This window comes from Sceloporus undulatus, chromosome 4 (genome assembly GCF_019175285.1).
Source record: "Sceloporus undulatus isolate JIND9_A2432 ecotype Alabama chromosome 4, SceUnd_v1.1, whole genome shotgun sequence".
Classification (NCBI taxonomy): Eukaryota; Metazoa; Chordata; class Lepidosauria; order Squamata; family Phrynosomatidae; genus Sceloporus; species Sceloporus undulatus.
Genome location: NC_056525.1, coordinates 71,001,427 through 71,006,713, shown reverse-complemented (window position 1 = coordinate 71,006,713; position 5,287 = coordinate 71,001,427).

Here is a 5,287-nt window from a genome sequence, read left to right as displayed (position 1 = left end):
TTCATATTCACAATCCCTACATATCCCCTAGTTTAGGGGACACACAGGGACCATGAAAGTTGCCCAATTCTGACTTAAGGGGCAGCAGCTGCTGAGATTAAAAGGGATTTTCCCTGTCATTTGGGAAGCACTTGCATGGCAGTCCCACCCCACTTGCACAAGTAACCTCCAGCATGAAAGGAAATTGAGACAGAGATCCTGCTTTCCAAGCTGCACCAGAGATTGCTTATGGGAGGACATGGGAAAGTCAGGTAGCTGCCCCCCAAACAACACAACAGACCACTGTTGAATGCAGCAGCTACTGCCCAGTAGGCGAGGACTGGGAAAATTGGAATACGATTCACTGAATAGCATTGTAACTATCATGCTTACACATTTGTAACTTTACAATATGATTCCTGCCAACAACAGTAACGATAACTAGTGGTGGTTCTGATGTCAGCAAGGAGGTGAATCAGCTGTGTGTCTTTAAGGAAACTTTATCAGAGTGTAGCGCCTTGGATAACTCCGTTAAAGTTAGAGGAATGCAGAGTGGATTCATTCAGCGAATAACATGACAGCCTCTGGCCTCCACTGACTTAAAGTGCAGCATGGGAAAGCCTGGGAGAACTGGACCTGATTCCATCTCTACATTTCTGCCCTAAAGCTGCTTTTTTAAAATAATAATAATAATAATAATAATATTGTTTCTCCTGTCAACAGAGATTGCTTCTGGTTGTAGAGTATACCAAAATCATGCTATAGTGCTGTAGCCCCACCTTCTATAGTTTGTTGGGATCTTACCTTCAAACAGATTTTTTAAAATAATCATTTTAAGAAGTAATAATATGGGACAAAATCATTCCAAGACATGAAGCCCAGTATACTCTTACCTTTCATGGAGAAGACAGTAGTTCTGTTCCAGATTCATGATATATTCTTACATGCCATCTGAATGTCCCCTACAATAACATGAAAGATGTTGAAAGTGTATTGAATCATTTGTTGCTAAGCATGGCTGCCTACAGATTAGAGCATGTTGGTGCTGTATGCAAGAATAGGAAGCACAGAACTGCTGTTGTAAGGAATTAGTAACAACGTAAGTGTGACATGGAATCTTGTTGTGATTGCTTCACATCTTGAGTTTGCATCATGCTTTCTCCAGAACTGTCAAAATTCCAATATTCCTGCCTGTCCTAGACAAGCTTATGAAAAGCAGAATTCCCTTCCTCCCACAGCATTAATAGGCCATTCACACATATGAATACCACAAGCATAATGTTAAAGTTCTTTCTTTGACTATCAATGTGATTACGCATTTCTAAAAGTGTGAAAAGAATGCTAGTGCAGCAATTCTCTTTAATTCTATGAAAATTATCTAGTCTTGACTAGAGACAGTTTTATTTTCTTTTTAAAATCAGACTTTCATTTTGTGGCTTTGGTTTTCTCCACAAATGGATGGATTTCACACATCCTCCAAAGTGGAAATGTGAAATAACCTAACCACTGTGAATTAATCACTCATCTCAGTTCTTTTAAAAAAAAAATCCTGTCCTTTTTTCTTTTAGTCTCCCCCGAGAATACTGTGAATGGCAGTCCTTGTGACTGTGCACTGACACTGTTGTCATATCCAAAAGGCACCCTAATAAAATTTTTAAAGACTTGTCTGGACATTATTTCAAGGTCAACATAATGCCTTTCAGTCTTAATTATGTGAGGTGTCCATACATTTCTATGGACTTTCCAACCACTAATCACTGCGGATTAGTGATTAAATTGCTTTGCAAGCATGATATTTTATCTTATGATAGAATAATGGCATGTAACACGAGACTGGCAGACTTACTGCCTATCCTTTGTTGCTATTGTGATAGTCCTTTAACATGATCTCCATTATGCTGAAATATGAATTAACATTGTTTGGCCAGCATAATCCCACACTGTAATCATACTTTTAGAATATTAAAATGCATCTCCTTGTACTGAGTTGTAACTTTCTACATATCTAAAATGATGAATGGGATTTAGCTTGTCTGCTCCCATCAATGTCAGACGAGTCATCCAGCTAAATAACCACATGTAATCTGAGAGGGGGGTAAAAGGTGATCTTGTTCAGTCATGAAATCTCATTGTTTGGTGGGAAAGCATTACATTTACTGCTACATTCTTGGGATGATCTCCAAAAGTATTATGAAAAATAGCTTTTCTATGGCACTATTAGTCCCAACGGTTCTAAAAACTAGACAATTTATTCATTTTGCCATGCTTATGTCACAAATATACAGTGAGAATTACGTTTTTCTGATTCTGCTTTGTTCACTGCCCCCCCTCTGAATTCATCCCACTAGCCTACAATGTAGGCCCTACATACTTCTTGAAGAATGGAATCTAGGAAGAGATACAATACTGAGCTCTGACTAGGGCAGAATAAAGCAAAATATTTCCTGTGATTTGGAAACACTGGCTCGATTAATGCAGCCTAAAATTACATTAGCCTTTTTTGCAGCCACATCACGCTGCTGACTCATATGCAGCTTGTTTTTATTTCTTGTGCTGTCATTGTGCTTTCTGCACTCCTTCTGGCATCTTTTTGCATGATCAAAAAATGTGCAAAGCAGTATTGTGGAGGAGGGATGGCAGTGGAGGAAGTGTGCTATGTAAAATGATTTTTAAAAATCACTGAAATATTCCACTACATAAAAATATGGGGGGAAATTATACAATATAGATAGTGAATAAAATAAAGCCACTTGCATATCAGCCTTGTTTTCCATGTTGTAAAGCTAGTAGAGTGTGTTGTCAGAATGAAGATGGTGACACAAATATATTTCTCTACATTCGTGAATATTGTTAGTGTGCCAGGAACGTGTCTCCATGTACAGTAATAGTGCCACTGTATTCTGCTTTGGTCAGGCCCCACGTGGGATACTGTGTCCAGTTCTGGGCACCACAATTCAAAAAGGATGTTGAGAAACTGAAGTGTGTCCAAAGGGGGGGTGACTAAAATGGTGAAGGGTTTGGAAACCATGCCTATGAGGAACGACTTAGGGAGCTGGGGATGTTTAGCCTGGAGAAGAAAAGGTTAAGAGGTGATATGATAGCCCTGTTTAAATATGTGAAGAGATGTTATATTGAGGAGGGAGCAAGCTTGTTTTCTGCTGCCCAGAACAATGGATGCAAGTTCCAGGAAAAGAGATTCCAACTCAACATTAGGAGGAACTTCCGGACAGTAAGGGCTGTTTGACAGTGGAACACTCTTCCTTGGAGTGTAGTGGAGTCTCCTTCCTTGGAGACCTTTAAGCAGAGGCTAGATGGCCATCTATCAGAGATGCTTTGATTGAGAGTTCCTGCATGGCAGAATTGGGTCGAACTGGATGGCCTTCGTGGTCTCTTCCAACTCTATGATTCTATACAGTTCACTGCTGCTGGAAGTACATGTGAAACAGAGACTGCTTCAGTGTACAAAATCAGATGACTGGTCCATGTAGTTCAAAATTAATGTACTCAAGCTGGCCACATACGACTAGGGTTTGAGAGACAGCTCTTACCCAACTCCATATGGATACATGAGGAATTGAACAGGGGACAATTAGCATGCAAAAGGTGGTCAGTCTGTGAACTGTGGCCCTCATCTAAGACATTTTAACCACTTCAAATATATGCATTCCACCAAATCCTTGCACACACTTTAAATCTATGCATTAATTACCACTGAGACTTTGACTGTACAGTGTCTATTCACCCTCAACTGGCTGAATTAAAAGTTCCTCTCTGTTAATTTGCCTTTACAGCTTATAGTAAGCCTCCAGTGGAGCTTAGCTTTAAGTTCTTTACTAGACATTTACAGAGGGATGGCCAAACCATGAAACACCACCAGCACACTGCTGGGGCAAGCAATTGGAGGAACAATACAGGCATTTGATGACTGAGACCATCCATTCTAAGCACCAAGCCCAAGAGATATTGCAAAAGCGGCGGCTGCATGAGCACCAACACACCATTGCAAAACTGCAGAAATTGCATCTGCCCCAATAGTTGCACCTCAAGCTGCAACCCTTTGCAAAGTTACCAATGGGCTTATGACATGGGATTTCACATAAGACTGGACTGGAAGCTGCAGCCATGGGGGAAGGAGCTGATTGGGGCCAAGGTGTGCAACCCTCTGCCTGGAGTGCCACAATTGTAAACAGGTTCAATGCCCAGTGGTATGGACCACGTGCTCTCTACAAATTGGGACAAAACCAGTGATAGCTGATGCTGGCTTTCCTGGAGCATACTGAAGTCCAAGATAAGAAGATAAGAAAATCAACTCATTTGAGATGTGGTGCTGGAGAAGAATGCTGAGGATACCATGGATGGCCAGAAAGACAAACAAATTGTTCCTTGAACAGATCAAGCCTGAACTCAAATTAGTGCATCCTCTTGTGAGGATTGCCCAGAAGCATCTTGAGTTGGGTCTCAAAGTGCAGTCCAGAGATATTGATCACACCCACTGACAACACTGATGCTCACCTCCATTCCCTGTGTTGAGCAAGGGGTGACAGCTGCTGGGGAGGGGGGACAAGGTATGGACCGCAGAGAAGTCATAAGGCTGCCCTCCCAGCAGGGGAGTGGTTGGGCATGTGGATCATTGAAGAGAGAGTCCTCTGCTCACACCACTGTCATGCCACCATGGAAGCTAAGACTGAGGCTACTGTATTTTGACAACGTCATGTAAAGGCATGATTCACTAGAAAAGACAATAATGCTAGGAAAAACAGAAACAGAAGGCAGCAGAAACAGAGGAAGATGCCAGAAGACAGACAGATTCAATTCATGGGCCTGAATTTAGACCTGAGCAGTGGAGGACAGGGGGTCATGGAGATGTCTCCTTCATAGGCTTGCCATGTGTTGGGGTTGACTCAAGGGCAGTTAACAACCACAACAACTGAAGCCCAAGTATGGGAACTCACTGCAACTTTCCCAGGGTGACCAGACGTCCTCCTTTTCCAGAACATGCCCTACATTTCAGCCAGGAGGAATTCTACAATGTCTTCCATTTTGAGCATGACCCAGAAGCATAAATTTATATCAATAGGAGTGTTTTTAGCTTTTTATTTGGTCACATCCTCCATTTTTCTTGAAGGTCCTCCATTTTGCTTTGACATGCCCTCCTTTGCAGTGAGAACATATGGTCACCCTGAACTCTCCTCTGCCTCTTTACTTGGAAGGAATAGTAGCCTTAGGATATTAGTTTCATTTTTTTGGGAAGCGGGCATTGCTACGCCAAGGGAGGTGCACCAAGGATGGCAGGAGGCAGAAGGCTCTG